Genomic DNA, 19,769 nt, shown 5'->3' with positions numbered 1-19,769 from the left:
TCACATAAAATTAGGAGAGATGACTAATACTATAGATAGCAGATTCTAGTTTCAGAATAATCTGAATAGGTTGTAATAATGTTCTAAAATCAGCAACATGAGATACTAAGGATAAATCATCTGCAGGAGTTGAGAAATGCTTGGGGGGTGGTGGATGGTCTCAAGTGCACGAGATGAAAAATAGCTCAGAGTTTATTGGGGCACAGGCTTATGTGAGGCATCTCTGTGATGTGGCTGCTAAAAACAGCAAGCTCAGGTTGCACTGATGCGTGCCTAGATTACATAGAGTCTGTTGTCTTGTTTTGTGTGTTAGTTAGAGCACCGTTGATGAATTGTGTTTAAGTCTCTGAACCACAGTTTAGGTGAGACATTGGCAAACGAGGGAGGCAGGACTAGTGGTGGATGGAGAAAGGAAGTCATATCAGGAACTGCTGCTAAAGGAGTTTGGTTGTTGGATCTGAAGGATGGTATAAAAGGAAAGTGGTGGCAGCCCTTATAGATTAGGGAATAGGAAGACCAGAGGGTAGTATGTAGCTCTTCTGTGTTCAGTAACTGAATGAATGAGTGGAGATTATAAGGCAAAGGATTTTTACTTGGTCTAAAACAGAATCTTGTGGTGGTGAGAGCTCTCCAGTAATAGGATGCGCTGCCCTAGAGAGCAGTGACTTCCCAGGTCGGGGAACCCTTCAAGCCCAGCCATGGACAAGTCTGAGCTCCAGAGGTTATACAACAGGACTTTAGAAGTTCTTAACTGGAGTTTTATATTTCTTCTCTTAGGTACCTTAATTCTAAAACAGGAAAAAATTCTAGGATAATATAGTATTCCCTTTAGAAGTACTTTTATGGAAGGAGTGGTTTTGACTCAAAGGCTACGTGATTGTCAGTACAGGTATTTCAAAGGTGCTGAGAATTGAAATATAACCGATTTTTATTTGAAACTGCAGTGCGTAAGTTACTCTGCTGTTCCACCTGAAGTAACTAGTCTGGACTTGTAGGATAGTGTTTAAGATTTCATTTTGGTTACTTTAGAGAGGAGAAGAATCACAGTTTTCCAAATTACAAAAATGATTAAAAAAGGAAATTTCATCACTTCCTGCCCTCGCTATGGCTTCAGGAAGCACAGTCTCCACTAGACCAGTTGTCCTGGCTTCTGACTTGCATAGCAGCTCTGTGTGGCACTGGTGTCATGCTGTGTCATGTCCATGGTTTGCACCCAAGCTTGCATACCGACCTGTGGAAGTGCACTGCCAATATTTCTTGGTTGAGACTAAGCTATCCCTTATGACTCTTTGATAATTGAAACAATATAAAAATCCTTGAGGCTGTGGAAATACATAAATATTGTCAAACATTTTTATATAAAACTTATTTTTAAAAACCCTGTATCTTAGACCCCTGTTCTAAGACACACTAGCAGTCTTAGAACAGTTGGGGTGGGGGGTACAGCCACTTAATGACCCCAGGATTTCTAGTTTTTAGAGTGCTGGGGAGGGGTGGGTTAGAGGTTAGGAAGGTAGCCTCGTGGATTCAAATCTGGCTTCAGCACTTAGTGGCTGTGTGACCCTGGTTTCCTAGGTCTGTTCTCTCACTTGCAGAAGAAAGATAGTGATAGACTTTTGCTATTGTGAGTAAGCACTCAGCACAGCACCGGCACCTGGAGAGAACTCAGAAATACTGTATTCTGTTACCATACCGTCTCTCACCTCTTGATCTCTTTCCTATTTTTTCTGATTTAACAGATACTGTCATCTGTGTGTCTTGTATTATCTTGAACACAGCATGTCTAAAACTGATTTTTTATATCCCCACCCCACCTTGCTCATCCTAAACCTACTCCTGCCATACTCTCCTGTCACCCCTGTTTAATGCACAGGTACCATTCATCAGAGATAGCATGGGGAGAGGTTAATACCACAAGCTCCGGAGTCAAAACTGTCTGGGATTCAATTCCTGCCCCACTACTTATCTCCATGTGACCTTGGACAAGCTAATTTAATGCCTGTAAATCTCAGGTTCTTCAGCTGTGAAACAGATGTGATATCAATCTCTCTTAAAGAATTGGGAAAAATCAGTGATACTAATACATGTTAAGTGCTTAGTACGGTTCCTGACACTTAGGTGCACAGTACATGTTTATTGTTTATACTTCTCACACTAGAAGTGATAGTGTCATCCTTAATGCCTTTTCTTTTCCCCACTGAAGTCATCAGTGCTATGATTCTACCTCCAAAGTCTTTTTCCATCACTGCCTTTACACCAGGCTTCCCTAAGCTGAATCCATCACTCACAGAGCTTCATCAGCCCCAGAAATTACATGTACGTTTTTTGACATACGTGCATGTTTCCTAGGAAAAGGGCTTTTTTTTTTTTTTTTTTCAAACAGAATATTACTCCATTGCCCAGGCTGGAGTGCGGTGGTGTGATCTCAGCTCACTGCAATCTCTACCTCCTGAGTTCAAGCAATTTTCCTGCCTCAGCCTCCCAAGTAGCTGGGATTACAGGCAAGTACCACCATGTCCGGGTAGTTTTTGTATTTTTAGTAGAGATGGGATCTCACCATGTTGGCCAGGCTGGTCTCTAACTCCTGACCTCAAATGATCCACCTGCCTCGGCCTCCCAAAGTGCCGGGATTAACAGGCATGAGCCACCACGCCCAGCCAGGGGAAGGTTTTTTTAGCTTTTATCGTTGGCATTCATGCAAGTCAGTAACCCAAAAAAGGCTAATAATTACTCTTATCTCTTGCCTGTTTCCAGTAGCCTATAAACTAACTGACAGTTCTCCCCTAGTCTCTGTTTCTAATCTGCTCTTCACACTGTTACCCAGTTAACTATTGTTTTAATGTTTTTCTATTGCTATCCTAAGTTGATGCAGTGGTGTTGACTCCCTGTTGCCCACAGGAGTGGTTCTTGCCCACAGGTTAGAATTGCTACATGGGAAGTTTTTAAAAACTGCTGATGCCTGGACCCAATTATTATTGCTAACAAATAACAGGCCATCAGCATTTTGTTTTAAAGCTTCTCAGGAGATTTTAATGTGTATCCAGAGTTGAGAGCCTCAGAGCTACAGGATAATGGACCCACTCCTTAGCATGGTGCTTGTAGGCCCCAGCAATCTAGCACCAATCTATTTTTGCAACCTAATCTTCTACCTCTTCTCCCATTCATATCCCATCACTTGTATTCAGAACACATACTTCTTGCTATTCCCAGAACATGCTACATGGTTTCCTACCCCTGAGCCTTTGGTTGTACTGATTGCTCTTCCTAGAATGCCTTTCACTTGTTTCTCTGCCTGGGTATTTCCATCGCAAAATCTCCCCCAAGCCCCAGAGAGAATTGCATCCCTTACTTCCGTTACAGGATTTACCTGTATTATAATTATTTATGTACCTGTCTTCCAGGGTACACTGAACTCCTGGAAGATAAGATCCTATTCATTTCTTTTCTCAAGCACTTGTCACCAGGTTAGGAAGCTCCCTGAGAGTCTGATGGATAAATGAACACATGAGAATGTACAACCAGCCGCCTGCTCAGGGGAGTCAGGAAATCTATGGGGTTGGGGAATGCAAGTCAGTGTGGTATAGGAGTGGTTAAAAGTGCTCAGCAAAGTTTTATCCTCTTCTATTGCTTTTTCATACTTGTATAAAAAGGCAAGATCAAAATATATGAAGTTTATCATCTAGGACGAGGAAAGTTAAGACCAGCTTTGAAAATACCCCCAAACATTGACTGTCTGAATATAACAGCATAAAGTCATGTCATATCTGTCTCCCAAGACTCCAGCGGTTTCTGAATGAGAGGTGGAGAGGCAGCCACTGTGATGGTGGCAGCTGTTAATTCTGCCCAGTGGATTATTCCAACTGAGTTACTGATATGAAGATGCCCTTATATGGACAGTTCTCCAGACGTTATATGTTTCTAATTTTGATCTCACCCCTGGCCTTTGTGTTTTAGCTGCTGTCTAATCCTTCTCTTGGCTATTTTTAATACTTTTTTTCCTCCATGCATCTCAGAATTGTCCCGCATTCTAAAGAATGGCAAGTTAAATGTGATTTATTCTTCCTGTTTTTTCAGTGCCTAGGATTAGTTTAAGCATAAAAGTGGTTTTGAGAGAGATTACTTAAGTAAATGATCTCAGAGATACTCTGTTGGATATTGTTTGAGGGGTGTTTTGTGTTATTCTTTCCTTATCTTAATTATTTTTCCTGAGCACTGACCACCACAACACTCTTATGAGAAGAAATGGTGTATTTAAAGCTGATACAAAGAACAGTGACTACTAATCTGATGTTGTGATTTGGGAATGCATAGTTCTGATCTGCTGTGTATGAACAGCTTGAATGCTCTTTGTCTAACTAGCTGCTTATTACTTTAATAATTTTAAATAAGAAGGGCAAGAATTTTCTTTTTCAAAGTCACAGTGTTGGTTGGACCTTATAAATATGCTGCCCTTTTACATTTCTATCCATCTTATTGAAAAAGAGTTTTTTGGGCTGGACGTGGTGGCTCAGGCCTGTATTCCCAGCACTTTGGGAGGCCAAGGCGGCCAGATCACTTGATGTCAGGAGTTCGAGACCAGCCTAGCCAATATGGTGAAACCCCATCTGTACTAAAAATACAAATATTAGCTGGGTGTGGTAGTGCACGCCTGTAGTCCCAGCTACTCGAGAGGCTGAGGCAGGAGAATCGCTTGAACCCAGGAAGCGGAGGTTACAGTGAGCTGAGATCGTGCCACTGCACTCCAGCCTGGGCATCATAATGAGACTCCATCTCCAAAAAAAATAATTATAATAATAATTTTTCAAGTTTTTTTTTTTAAGCCGTAAAGAAATCTGGATCTATCCAGAGCTGTTCTTTATGGTTTAATAAAAAGTTCTTAGTTTGGGAAACTAAAAAGGATAATTTTCAGTTGTTTTCAAAGAGCATTTTTAAAAAACAGATCTGAGTCAAAGAAGTGGGAAATGAATCCTGTCCTGGCAATTGGAGAGGCAAGAATCTAATGTCAAAAAGAAGAAACCAACTCTTTAAATGAAAGCATTAATGTCTAAAATGGATAATTGGCTTTTATTTCACAGTCTACAATCAACCACGACTGTCCCAGTACTGTTTGTCCACTCCTCTTTTGTGAACCATCCCCCTGTATTATAAAGGAACTGGTCTCTGGTGTTTCTCAGAATGGTCTCTTGGATTATTATAATTATTGGGCTATTATAGTTCTGAGAGCTGAGTTGTTGATCCTTCTGGGTTTGGTTTTATGGTTTTTTGGTGGGGTTTTTTTGTTTGTTTTTTGCTTATCACAGCTACTTTGAAAACGAACACTCATTTTTTTAGTACTTTTTAAATGAAAGACTTAGTACCTAAGGATACAATCATGTACATTTATCAAGAGACCTGTGGAAGTAGTCACCTGCTGGATTCTTATAGCCAAGTGCAACTAGATCCTCTTATAAATATTTTATCTCTTAATTTGAGCTGGACTTTGAACTGCTTACCCTAACAGTGACCACTTCTTTTTTTTTTTTTGAGATGGAGTCTTGCTCTGTCACCTAGGCTGGAGTGCAGCGGCGCGATCTTGGCTCAGTGCAGCCTTTGCCTCCCAGGTTCAAGCGAGTCTCCTGCCTCAGCCTCCCGAGTAGCTGGGATTACAGGCGCCCACTACCACGCCCGGCTAATTTTTGTATTTTTAGTAGAGATGGCGTTTCACTGTGTTGGCCAGGCTGATCTTGAACTTCTGACCTCGTGATCCGTCTGCCTTGGCCTCCCAACATGCTGGAATTATAGGTGTGAGCCACTGCGCCTGGCCAAAAGTGACCACTTCTTAGTTTATCTGTTTGGAAACAGATCATACCCACTTACAGCAAAACTATTACAAATTAGAAAACAAATTCTTGATTTCCATGTCTCTTGGAAAATTGGTATCAAGTGTTGTCTTCCACCACACACGTGGGCATCTGCCCTTCAAGTGCCTCTTATAGATGCTCAGAGACCTGATAGTGAAAAGGCAGGAGTCTTGAGAATGGACTTGAAATTATTCACAGTGAAGCTGGCGGCTCTCCACTGTCATTATGAGGGTCCTTTCAGGCATACCCTGCAAGTTCCCTGTCTACCTGAAATAGGTAGCAAGGGGACCTAAAGCCCCAGAGCCCCAGAACAGATTTTCTACCTACCATGGCCAGGTGATTTAACTAGGAATTCTCCTTCATCGTTACTTTATATAGCTTACATATAAAATATATATATTATATGTATATTTTCTTTTTTTGAAAAAATCCATGTATAAATTTTTTTTTTTCAAAAATCCATGCCAAGCTCTGTTGTAAGTGCTTTATGTGCATTAAGTCATTTTTGCAACATTCCTAGAAGGTGGAAGGATCCTTATCCTCATTTTACAGATGGGCAGAGAGAACTCTGTTAAATAACTCGTCTACTGTCTCAAAGCTAGCAATTGGTTCAGTTTGATTGAACCCAGGAATATGGCTCTATTAAAAGACTCCTACAGCCCTCGTTTCCTCAGAAAGTCTTAAATTTCAAGTTAAAAATAGGGTAATCCTTACCTAAAGACTCTAAGTGCTCTTGAAACAGACTTGAATGATTGTGAAACAGTATAGATTGAAATCACAAAAATTAGTATTTTATACTGTGTATCAAAAGATTTGGGCAATCAGCAGCTCGTTGCCTGATACTTAATAGTTTTTCTATTATCGGAGGGAGTAAACTGAGAAGTGGATGTTTATGATTAGCAGTTTAGCACAACTCATTATTTCACATTCTATCCAATACAGAATTGACAATAAGGCTTTGTTTGTGATGGGTGGAGTTTACCTTGGTGATACCTATGAAAAAGTGGTGTCTAAACAAATAAATACTATAAGATTGCAGGAAAATGTTACATATTTCAACATAGTCGAATATTTTCAAGCACTTTTAGTGGGTTTTTTGTTTTTGTTTTTAGTATAATCCAGTAACTATCCTAAGTACTTTCCTTTTAAAAACAGAGGAAACTCAGTTTAACATTGTGTTGATTCAATAATAAAACTGCATTTAAAAGTATTTTCAGTTTAGATATATATCTAGTTCAAGCCAAATTAGTCTGGGATTAGTAAGGTTTTTGTTAACCTAACTTTCAAATTACTGTGGCTTTAAATCTAATCTTTGACTTTTTCCCCAAAATCTTATTGCATTCAGGGTTTCTCGTTTTAGATTAGCTTGCCCAGTAATAAATTATAGAAGTGAAGGTTGCACTTAATAAGCCTGTGCTTATTTTTCCATTTGAAGTGCATATATCACATAAGGTATTAGTGCTCTTTTATTTTGAAGCTAGTGGCCGTGTTGTATCTGTCTCTAGTGGTTTCAAGCCTAGCATCTTTTTGTTTTGTTTTGTTTTGTTTTGTTTTGTTTTGTTTTGTTTTGTTGAGACAAGTTCTCGCTCTGTTGCCCAGGCTGGAATGCATTGGTACAATCATAACTCACTGCAGCCTCAAACTCCTGGACCCAAGATATCCTACCACCTTAGTCTCCCAAGTACCTTGGACTACAGGCGGGTACCACTGCAGCCGCTAATTTTTTTTAACTTTTATTTTTATTTTTTTTATTTTTAGAGACGAAATCTCACTATGTTGCCCAGACTGGTTTCAAATTCCTGGGTTCAAGCAATGCTATGTCCTTGGCCTCCCAAAGTGCTGGGATTATAGACGTGACACTGTGCCTGGCTAAGCCTAGCATCTTATATCAGCAAGTGCAGAATTATTGCCCCCAAGAGAAAGGAGAAAGCTTCCAGTGTGAAAGTAGAGGAAGGACAGCCTGTGTTCTTTTAACTGACTGGAGGCTGATGTTGGGGTGCATGAAACGTGTCTGACCTTGTGCTCTAGATCTCTGTGGACTCCAGACAATGGAGGAGGAAGGGAAACATTTAAATGTGTTTAGCATTTTCTACATACCAGGTACTGTTCTTGGTGATAAAGCTGTATCTATGTATCTACATTCATACATGCCTATCTATATCTATATAACTGTTTGCTGTGTATGCATAAACATATAAGTTTATTTAACAAAACGTTTATACCAGGCACTATTCTACATCCTTTACAAATAAAAAACTCATTTAGTCTTCATAATAACCCCATGAGGCATGTATAATTATTATTCCCATTTTAAAAGTGATGAAGGCACAGTGAGAAAGTAATTGCCCAAGACAACTACAAAGTGATGAAGCTGGCGTTTGAATCAGGCAGCCTTGCTGCAGATGCCACTTTCATTGGATACTTTATAGCCTAGATTTGGAAAAATTAAGTAATTTAGTCATCAAAGCAGCTATTACTTGATGGAGCTTGAATCTCAATCCAAGCTGTCCCCTAGACAAACATTATAGCTTTCCTTTTTCTCCATCTTTGCTTGTGTGTTGCTTCTGTATAGTGTTCTTTCTACTCCTGCTACTGTTGAGAGCTTAGGAGAAGGCTCCATTCAAATGCCACTCCCAGACCGGGTGTGGTGGCTTACGCCTGTAATCCTAGCACTTTGGGAGGCCGAGGCGGATGGATCACCTGAGGTCAGGAGTTCAAGACCAGCCTGGTTAACATGGTGAAACCCCATCTCTACTAAAAATACAAAAATTAGCCAGGCATGGTGGCAGGTGCCTGTAATCCCAGCTACTTGGGAGGCTGAGGCAGGACAATCACTTGAACCTGGGAAGCGGAGGCTGCAGTGAGCTGAGATCATGCCACTGCACTCCAGCCTGGGGTTACAGAGCAAGACTCCGTCTCAAAACAAACAAAAACAAATGCCACTCTCTCCAAGATCCCTTTTTTGAAAATGGAGGTGGGGTCTCAATATGGTGCTGAGGCTGGTCTGGGACTCCTGGCCTCAGGTGATCCTCCCACCTCAGCCTCCCAAAGTGCTGGGATTATATTACAGGTGTGAGCCACTGCACCTGGCTGAAGATGCCTTTCTTTCTTTTTTCTTTTTTTTTTTTTTTTTGAGACAGAGTCTTGCTCTGTTGCCCAGGGTGGAGTGCAGTGGCACAATCTTGGCTCGCTGCAGCCTCTACCTCCTGTGTTCAAGTGGATTCTCCTGCCTCAGTCTCCTGAGTAGCTGGGACTACAGGCATGCACCACCACGCCTAGCTAATTTTTTGTGTGTTTTTAGTCGAGACGGGGTTTCACCATGTTGGCCAGGCTGGTCTCGAACTCCTGACCTCACGTGATCCGCCCACCTCGGCCTCCCAAAGTGCTGGGATTACAGGCGTGAGCCACTGCGCCGGGCCAACCTTTCTTGATTAACACAACTGGAAGCCTCTTCTTTGCTTATGTTCCTATTGGAGTGAACTTTTAACTTTTGGAATGCTTACTAATTACTCCCTTATATGATAAGTTTATGGACAGTGAGACAGTGTCATGACTGTTACCACATTATGAGCCTCTTAAAGGCAGAACTGTCATTGACACCACTTTCTGCTGTGGTCATGGGTATCCTGCCACTTATACAAATCTTGCAAATGCTTGGGAGTTTCCTGATGGTGCTTTAACAGATGTTTGTTAAATAGATGGCTGTTGTGAATGTAGAGCAGTATGAAAACCCTAAGAGAATTCCAATATAATTTAAAAAATCAACTATGTTAAAATGAGTATTCAAACAACAGCAGTCATAATGCTGCCTTTACTTTCACAATCCTGATAAAAACTGTCATAAAATTATGCTGAATTAGCTATTTATCAAGGTTTTTTTAAAGAACTGTCTTGAAGAGTTTGCGTCTTTTTTTTTTTTTAGTTGAAGAGGATAACAATTTCTTCTGTGTAAAGTTAGAGCTCTCTGTTCGTATGTATGTGAACTGAGTCCGTTTCTGAAGTGTGAAGACTGCATCGCTGTGGATCACACTGGTATAGCCCTCCTGAGCACGCAGCCTTTTTGGAGGAATGTGTATTAGCTTTTGCTGCATAACAAACCACCTAATACTAGTGGCTCAAAAAAACAAACATTTCTTTCTGTACCTCACAGTTCTGTAGGGCACCAGAGTGGTTCTGGCTTGAGCAAGCCTGGCTGGACTTTGCAGTCAGCTGGCAGCTGGCTGGCTGTGTGGTTTAGGATGGCCTGACCCACCCATCAGGTGCTCAGCAGGCTGACCGGTGGCAGGGACTCAGCAGTGATGGCGCATCCCCACTCCATGTGGCCTTTTCATTTGTAGTAGGCAAGCCAGGGCGGGGCATTTCGAAGTTGCAAGAGAGGTTGAGCCCCCATGCACCAGCACTTTCCAGGGCCCAGCATTATGTTTGCTGTAGTCCTACTGGCCAAGCCCAGAGTCAGTGAGGGAAGGGACTCCCTAGGGTAAGGAAGGAATAGGGGGACTTTACAGCAGCCATCTGCCCAGACACATGATTCACCTGTGTTCTTCAGTCAGTGACCCTGAATCCTGTGCTAACCTCTGGCTGGGGACATGAGGCCATATCACGGAGAAAATTAAACAGGCTGGCGCAGCTACAGAGTTTTCCAAAGGAGTTTACAGACCCTGGTTTTCCTGAAATACTTAACAACCATTTGAAGTTCCTTTCAACATTTTATTTTTTGAAGAAGCTTCATGCTATAAAAACAGGGAGCCTTTAATCCGCACTCAGTAAATATCCCACATTGTCCTTCAGCAAGTACCATACTGCTCCTAGACCTGCTGTGAGTCACATAATGGCCCCAGCCGTTTATTGAGACTCTTTGTATGCCTGTGCTAGATACATCACCTCCTTCCAACACCAGCCCTTGATGTCAGCATCATTATCCCCATTTTACAGGCGAGGAAGCCGAGTCACAGAGGTGAGCTCAACTGCTCGAGGTCAGACAGCTAGTAGGTAGTGGGGCACATTTTGAACCCAGGTCTTTCTGAGTCCACAGCTACAATCCAAAGAATTCCTAACGTGGGCCAGACACAGTGGTTCACACCTGTTATCCCAGCACTTTGGGAGGCTGAGGTGAATGGATTGCTTGAGGTCAGGAGTTTGAGACCAGCCTGGCTAACATGGCAAAACCCCGTCTCTACTAAAAATACAAAAATCAGCTGGTCGTGGTGGCACACACCTATAATCCCAGCTACTCAGGAGGCTGAGGCAGGAGAATGCTTGAACACAGGAGGCGGACGTTGCAGTCAGCCGAAATTGCTCTACTGTGACAGAGTGAGACTTTGTCTCTAAATAAATAAATTAATTAATTAAATACAGAGAATTCCTAACGAGTTGAAGAGTTTTTTCTTCAATGTTCATTTTTTGATGGCTTTTTTTTTTCTTTGAGATAGAGTCTCACTCTGTCATCCAGGCTGGAGTGGTGGCGTGATCTCAGCTCACTGTGTGACCGTGCCCGGCAAAGTTTTTTGTAGAGACGGGGTTTCGCTACGTTAGCCAGGCTGGTCTCAAACTCCTGACCTCAAGTGATCCTCCTGCCTCAACCTTAAATAGTTGGATCAAATAACCAGGTTCAATTTGATGATAAATAGCTCAGAATAGAAACTTCATTGCTATTTTCAGATGTCATTTTAAAATATTTTAGAATACCTGATTTCTCCATGACCTATCCATGCTTTTCTAAGGTTCCAAACTAAAATGCAGAATCTTGAGTTATTCCAGAACATAGATTTAAAATTTGATCAGAAAATAACCTTCATTTAAGAAATGAGGGGTCAGGCATGGTGGTTCACGCCTGTAATCCCAGCACTTTGGGAGGCCGAGTTGGGTAGATCACTTGAGCCCAGCCTATTTATTTACTATCCTATTATGAGCTTGAGACCAGCTGGGGCAACATAGCGAAACTCCATCTCTACAAAAAAAATAAAAATTAGCCAGGTGTGGTGTGCACACCTGTAGTCCCAGCTACTTGGGAGGCTAAGGTGGGAGGATCGCTTGAGCCTGGGAGGTGGAGGTTGCAGTGAGCCAAGATCGCATCACTGCACTCCAGGCTGGGTGACAGAGTGAGACATCTTCTCAATTAAAAAAAAAAGGGGTGGGGGTACTGTGTCCGTCTTGTGTGGCACCCTTCTTCCTCTCCCCGCTGTAGCCATAGCACATTGCACATAAACTGCGTCTTCATACTTACCCAAGTATTGTATCTGCCTGGGTGAGTCTGTTCCTGTCGCTAAAATGTGAACTCCTTGGACATAGAGACCTTGTCTTTCATCTCTGTATCTGTCCCCAGCACCTGGCATAGTAACTGGAACATGCCTTTTTTGTTGTTGTTGTTGACACAGAGTCTCGCTTTGTTGCCCAGGCTGGTGTGATCTTGGCAGTGGCATGATCTCGGCTTACTGCAGCCTCTGCCTCCCAGGTTCAAGCGAATTCTCCTGCCTCAGTCTCCTGAGTAGCTGGGACTACAGGCGTGCGCCAACATGCCTGGCTAATTTTTTTTGTATTTTTAGTAGAGACAGGGTTTCACCATGTTGGTCAGGCTGGTCTTGAACTCCTGACCTCGTGATCCACCCACCTAGGCCTCCCAGAGTGCTAGGATTACAGGTGTGAGCCACCACGCCTGGCCGCCAATTTTTATTATATGATTTTATAACTAAAATTTCATGTCTAGCAATGAAATTCTTCTTCTCTCTTTTTTGTTTGTTTATCTTCCTTTTAGTCCTTTCTTTCTCCTCGGATCTTTCCCCTTCTATCTGTCTCAGTTCCTTCGTTTTCCTTAGCTCTCCATTTCTCCCAGCATCTGCTGCTAGTCTAGTCTCCTGGCTCTTAACCTTTTTGAGACACAGACTTCTTTAATAAAGTGATGAAGAAAGTTATCTCCCCAGAAGAGTACACACAGAGAACACAGAATATTTTGCATATTATTTCAAAGGTAAAGAATGCCAAGAAGCCAGGGGCAGTAGTTCATGCCTGTGATCCCAGCGCTTTGGGAGGCTGAGGTGGAGGAATCACTTGAGCCCAGGAGTTTGAGGCTGGCCTGGGCAACATGGTGAGACCTCGTCTCTACAAAAAAAATTTTTAAATTAGCCAGGTGTGCTGGCACGTGCCTGTAGTCCCAGCTACTCAGGAGGCTGAGGTGGGTGGATTGCTTGAGCTCAGGAGGTCAAGGCTGCAGTGAGCTGTGATTGTGCCACTGCACTCCAGCCTGGGTGACAGAATGAGACCCTAGCTCTAAAAAACAAAGGATGCCAAGTGTCTAAACTTTGAGCTCCTTGAGGACAAAAACTAGGCGTTTTTCATCCTATATGCCCAGTATCTTAGTTGATGTTTCTTGAGTGTATATAAGTGTGCACATGCCCAGAAACATGTAAATATTAGTTCATGTTGTAGAAAAGCTGTTGTCAGGAAGATATTTGTACACTCTGGCTTTCCACTATGATAGTCACCAGGCACATGTGGGTACTGAGCATTGGAAATATGGATTGTCCAGATTGGAATGTACTAATTGTAAAATACGCACTGGATTGCACAGGCTTGGGGCAGTACAAACAAAAGAATGAAGATATCTCATTAATAGTTTTTATGATTATTACACATTGAAATGATCATATCTTGGATATATTGAGTTAAATAAAATATATTATTAAATTAATTTTACCTCTTTATTGTTACTTTTCTAAAAGCAGCTACTAGAAAATTTTAAATTATACATGTAACTGCTCATAGAAGGTTGGTATCTGAGTTAATTCATTAGTGTACATTCATAAACACAGTAATTTTCTTTAATTTCATGGATTCGTTGAACTAAAGATCCCATAGGTCACCGCCTTCGCTGTCCCTCCATCACCAAAAATTAATGAGAACAAATGGGAAGAATTTACTCTGCTTTTAAAGGTACTCTGATACAGATTTTTATCTACTGTCATAAGTATACCTAGAACAAAAGCACTGTTGACTCAAGTAGTTTCACTAATGAAAAGGAAGCAGCAGAATGACTAATGTAAATTGGAGGAGACACTGTTTTATTTGGAATGCTTTGGTTCTTCCACTGTGGAACAGGTGTGGCTGCTGTTGAAACAGCAGAGTCATACTAGGCATATCTGACATGTGAGGAACCGGAGCATTGTTCAGGGGCCCCTGCCTTCCGATGAATGGATGTAGGATCCATCATACATCAGATTGCTCCTCTCCAATACAAACTCTGATGCAGAAATGCACTTGGCGTATTTGCTTTTTCTTACTTTCTGGTTTAGGGCAGAAATAATATTTTGGCTTAGAGACTTTTGTCCTGAATTATGACATAATAGGATAAGAATATTGTGTCAAAAATAGCCTTACAAGGTCCTTTTTGGCATGAAGACTTCTGGAGTGAGTTTGCGGTGGATTATTGAGAATAATTCTGTTCATTAGCAGCTAGCCATCTTTGATGAGTGCTGACTTCTCTCCTTTCAGCACAGAGCGGGAAATGCCTGCCACCCATGACTGGGTTGGAGTGAAGGGGAATGCATACCAGCCACCCTCTTGCAGAGGTGGGGCAGGTGCTAGCACAGAGCCTCAGGTTAGGCCGAGGGGATGCAATCTCAGATCAGCAGCCAGCAGTGTTTGTAAACAACAGGAGGGAGATTGTGCTGGTGATGTCCAGCTCACACCAATGAAGATCAACCGGTTTGTGCTTTGGGCAGCAGGCTGCAGATGGACAGTGCCTCCTGAGGGCATCGCCATGTTTTAGGGATCCGTGTTGCGGGATACCTGTCTGCAAGAGAGAGTCAAGGAGTGCTTTTTAAGCCCCTGGAGTTCAGGCCTGGCATCTGGGTGTTAAGTAGAGTGAATCTCCTGAAGTCCAGACTAACATATGACATTTTAAAATGAGGAAAACAAATGGCTCTGAAAAGGTCTATAGGATTATAGGTAAGTGGTTAATATAGAAGATGTTATAAAGGGCTCAGGAGGTGATGGGGTGATCCAGCGTTGGTTGAAGTCATTGAAATGGAATTTCCACCTGTCTGTGGAAAAAAAAAAAAAAAAGAGGAAAATGACATCTCCCAAAGATGCTTGGAGATTTTATTGATGTTTGTAAAGTGCTTTGATATCTTTCATAGAGTGTTCAATAAGAGCAAAAATATGTCATCAGAACTTAGTCTAAAGCAAACTAGTCCAAACCATCTCGAGTAGATACTAAGCGGTTTTGTGTCTTTGTTATAAGTTGTACTTATATTTTCGAGAGAAAGTTTTTCATGTTCTGATTTTCTTTTAAGTATCAGCTGTATGCTTGGGGTCTGTACCTGTTAACTTGAGTTCCAACATGCTTTGTAGATGGTCAGTCACCTACAGAGGACAATTTTTCTAGCCAAGGAGTTAAATCCACCTTAAAATGCTTCTTGCCAAGGACAATGCCTTTGCAAATATTTGAGATGTTTATTCTCAGTTGTGATTTATTACTGAATCTGTGTCTTCATAGCGACTCCTTGGGAGGTGCAGGAGGAGGCAGAGCCAGAAAGCAAGTCCTTGCAATCAGTTCATTATAGAGAAAGAAAAAGCTTTTATTTCAGGATTCTGGTGGATAGACTTACTGATATGTATATTCTGTGTCTATTTAATTTCACGTAGTGCTGCATCTAATCACGCTGTTTAAATAATCGGACAGAATGTCCTTTTGCTTTGCTTTTGCTTGTGAAGAGCACACAGCACTGCCACCTTGTTGCCAAAGTTTGGTCTGATTTGAATGTGCTTAAAAATCAAGTGAATGCCTGTTGGGAAAAAGCTTACTCCTTCTCTTTGTCAGTACTTGCAAAAACAACTTAAAAGAAGTTAGTATTATTGGACTGAATTCAGTAATTAGCATAATCATGATGCTATGTATTGTTCACCAGGGCACGCCCCTTGGCCGCATTTCCCATTAAGAGGACACCGATGTTGTCCTAGTGAATAAATCCCGGCACACATGATGCAAATCAGCGTGTTCCTGCCTGCCGCTTGGCTGCGGTTAATTTTAGCCGGGGTTAGTTCTATGAGTTGTAAAAGTAGAAGTTAGCAAGCTGAAATGTGACTTCTCGGCCTAATGTGGTAGGATATCTATTTTAGACTTCAGATTGTGTTTGTGATCAGGAGAGCAGTCTTCTGAAGAATTGTGGCTCAGTTTTCTTGGAAACTACTTGTAAGTACTGGGTGGAATTTTAAGACTTCTCTTTGTTCTTTTCTCCTTAAATCTTCCTAATGTTACCGTCATAGTAATGTTTATCTCTTGGGAAAACTGTAAGCTTTGAGGTTGGTACGTTAGAGAAAGCTAAGAAAGGTGGCAAAAGGTTTTTCTTTAAATGTCTCCTACTGCAATAAATCTGCCTTATTCAATTTGCCCAAGAAAAAGTTTTCGATTCTTACTTATTTTTGCAAAAAGCAATCTGTAGATTATTATTTTATGTTAAAATATTTGATTAATGGATATGGTTTCTGTAAATACAGAAACATTGTATTGTGTCATTGAGCTTTGTTTTCTACTATGGTAACCTAACTCTTGAGAAAAAAATGTTGAAAGTTAATTCCTGTTATACTCTGTGCTACAAGTTCATTTTGTAGAAATAATGGAGTGTCAAATGTAATTTTCTTGAATGTATAGATGGACAGTTTTTTATCTTTTTAAGGGGGATTTTGTGCTTGAAAAATAAACCCATATATGCCTAAAGAGAAGCACTTTAAAAAATTAATTTAGGAAGAAGGTTTTAGATAATAATTTAAAGCATCCTCTTTTAGACTGAGTTAGTTATCAAAAGTAACCAAAGGCCATGGGATTCTGTACCCTTAACTGCAGTTCATCTAACACGTTATTGCCAACTTAAATTTGTACTGAAGAAAACAAAAGATTTTGATATTGAATATTTTAAATTAAATTGGAATCACCTTGCTTATTTAGAAGTGTGTTTTCAGTGTGGACTGACTTCAAGCCAAACAGTTTGCTTACAGCAGAGAACCAGGCAGGAATTTCTTTATCAATTAGCAAGTAAATGTATCAGCTTTAGGAATATTGATGTTAATGAAACAGTTCTCCTAGGCGATAGGATAGGTGCTCACCAGCTATCTGTGCCTGTCATGTGTAGAGCAAGGAAGGAGGCAGGTCCTCAGTTAGTATTGTGAAAGCCATTTTCCCATTTTGAAAAGATTTAGTTGAAGACTTCTTTGTTATTATGTATTGTCTGATTTTAAATGCAAATGACATAAAGTGTCAACAATCAAAGGAAATACTTCAGTGTTCCATTTAGTAGGAAAAGAATGTAAGAAAGGAAAGTAGTACTGAGTTCCTGGGCTATATTTAGAAAGAAACTTACTTCATACTTAGTTTTTATTGAGCTGAAGAGAAATTTGCTGCCCAGATGAATTATAATGATAACAGAAGCCTCTAATGTCATCTTCAGCAGTAAAAGGGGTTTTGCTCCAGTAATCCTTCATAATATATATTTTTATCCAAAAAATTCTGACTTATTGCTATTACTTCTTACTTCTAATTGTTAATAAGGCACCATCAGAATCTCAGTGGAGCATTTTTAAAGGTACACTGTAGTTGGGTATTAGTTTTCAAGCCAGTATTCACTTGACCTATTGTAGTTTTTAGTCCTGCAAAAGAGAAAAGCTGATTCGAATTTATCCATTGTTTAATTTCACAGACGTTTCTGTAAGTTTTTCTACTACTAGGAAGCATGTGCTTTATGATGAGTTGCTAAAATGCGCATAAACACTTGAGGAGTGTTCGTTTTAATGATTTACGTGCTGTGAGAGAATGGCAGCGGTGAGTGAGAGCTGAGAAGGTTTTCATTAAATAAGTGTTAGTGCCGGAATTCCTCGTGTTTGCCGGTGCTGCGATTCTCTTCGCTGCTTCTACCCCGTGTACCTGGTGAAATGATGCTGGCTGTGACTGGTTATGACCTTGGGCGACAAATCATGATGAGCTCTATGCAGAGTCACACACCAGGGGCCCAGGGGCCGAGAAACAGGGCAGCCTTGTGGCCGCGGGAGGAGTCCAGGAGCCGAGCCCGCCTGCCCTTGCCCTGCTGTCCCCACGCCGCAGGTGACCGCACGTCTCCCCTGCAGTCCTGTTGGAGCCACTCTGTCCAGCTGCCCGTGCTCTCATCCTACTCCTCCACGTCTTAAAATAGTTACAGACACAGAGGCTCTGACAGAATCGCTGCCGGTTGCAGGAGATTTATTTCACTGTTACTTTCTGCCTAGAGGGATAGCCTTCTGCTCGGAAGCTTTGAGGGGTTTATCAGGGACGCAGAGAGGAACCTTTTCTCTGGGACCCCTTCCCTCACATGAGGTTTTAATGGGTCCCTTGCCTGCATGGCTAAATGGGAACTGCGCTATGTAACAGGTTGCCTTTCAGCTTGGGGCCTGGATGCTCAGTGATCACATCCCTAGAATGTTCTCTCTCTAAAGGAAATCTTGTCGGAAGAGGCTGTGTTGTGTGAGTTCCAGCTGTTCATCTAAAGTGGAAGGAGCAGTGAGCGGAGGGATGCCTTCAGCTTCCGCCCATCTTAAACACAAGTGTAACATAATGGGATATGGCCCTCAGGAGGAAGGCTGATTTCTCGGGCATACGGGGGACTGCTGTCATTACTTAGCATGTATTAAGCACCCCACAGCACATGCGGTGCACAAGGAAAGCATAGTTCCAACCCACATGCTACAACAAGGCAGGACACAGAAACTGGGCCCGCTGACATTCAGTAACTACCCTGGCAGAAAAAAATGTGAAAATGAAGAAAAGGGAAACAAGATGAGTGGGGTGGGTTGAGGATACTTCAGCATTCAGCTCCTCTGAGCTTTTGCCAAAGACGATTAGGACAGACAGCTGTGCCACCTGGGCTGTGCCTTCCCTTTCTCTTCCATAGCTGGGAAGTGATGGGGACAAGTGACAAGACTGACCCCAGAAGCCTTGCCCCCCACTCTCAGTCCTCCGTTGCAATCCTCCTGCAAAGAGGAGAAGCTTCACAGTTTCACTTGCACCTAAAACTATTATTATTATGTGGAGGGGGTAAACTTGTTATAAAGTCCAATAAATATCAAAGCATCTTTCTCCATAGAATGATATTTAGATAGAAATCTGGAGTTCCAGATTCTCCCTTCCTGAACTGGTTTGCAATTCAACAAGTTACTTAACCCTGCACTGGTTTAGGATATTGAGTCGAGTCAACTGTAATATTAGTTAGGGAAATGCCTTCAGCTTCTCAGAGGAAAGGCATTATGAAGGTCTACTGAGCATTACTGCAGCTTGTAAACGAGTTAGAAGCACATGAATCAGAAGAAGGGCTGACAGGCAGGCTTGGGTCCTGGGGAGTAATAACATGAGCGGCCTGTGTGGTTCTGTGAGTCTGTGAGTCCCTCCCCCCGTGCCCAACCTCAGCCAATCTCTAAGGTTCTGGGTCTAGTTCATGGCTCCACAACAAAAAGAGACTTGGCTCCACAAAGAACCTCAAAAAAAAAAAAAAAAAACAATTGAGGGTTGGAAAATGATACCTATGATAAGAGGGTAGGGAACTTCTATTATTTAGCTTGGAAGAGGAAACAAATGACCGGGAGACTCTTGAATTGTTCTTCAAGTATATGTGTGTCTCAGTGGCAAAGAATGGTGACCCACTGGTATCTATTTCCATCTAGAATAAAAGGGTCAGGTCCAGCAAGGGTTGGGCTGGAACAGAGGTGCTGACAGTGGGGACCCTGTTTCTTCAGCGTCAGCACCGCTTGGAAACGTGAGAAATGCAGATTCTCAGGCCCCACCCAGGCCCTGCTGAATCAGAAACCATGGGGTGGGGCCAGCAGCCTGTGTTTAAAAAATCTCCCAAGTGATTCTGGTGCACGTTGACATTTGAGGTCTGCTAGATGAGATGCAAAGATGGAGGGTATTATAAA

At 41.9% G+C, this 19,769-nt stretch overlaps 1 protein-coding gene across 7 annotated transcripts in view; it reads left to right on the top strand.

Moving 5' to 3' along the window:
• SLC20A2 (solute carrier family 20 member 2) overlaps positions 1–19,769 on the top strand; it is a 126,270-nt gene that overhangs the window by 25,827 nt on the left and 80,674 nt on the right. Inside the window, exon 1 of one of the 7 annotated variants that reach the window (XM_002819046.6) lies at positions 13,601–16,026. The exons of the other annotated variants lie outside the window; for them this stretch is intronic. The gene's annotated coding sequence lies outside the window, so the exon portion shown is untranslated. Of the gene's footprint in view, positions 1–13,600; positions 16,027–19,769 lie in introns of those variants that run through there. 7 annotated transcript variants of the gene reach the window in all.

This window comes from Pongo abelii, chromosome 7, assembly GCF_028885655.2.
Source record: "Pongo abelii isolate AG06213 chromosome 7, NHGRI_mPonAbe1-v2.0_pri, whole genome shotgun sequence".
Classification (NCBI taxonomy): Eukaryota; Metazoa; Chordata; class Mammalia; order Primates; family Hominidae; genus Pongo; species Pongo abelii.
The sequence above is the reverse complement of the archived record's forward strand: the minus strand, read 5'-3'. Positions and strand labels throughout refer to the sequence as shown.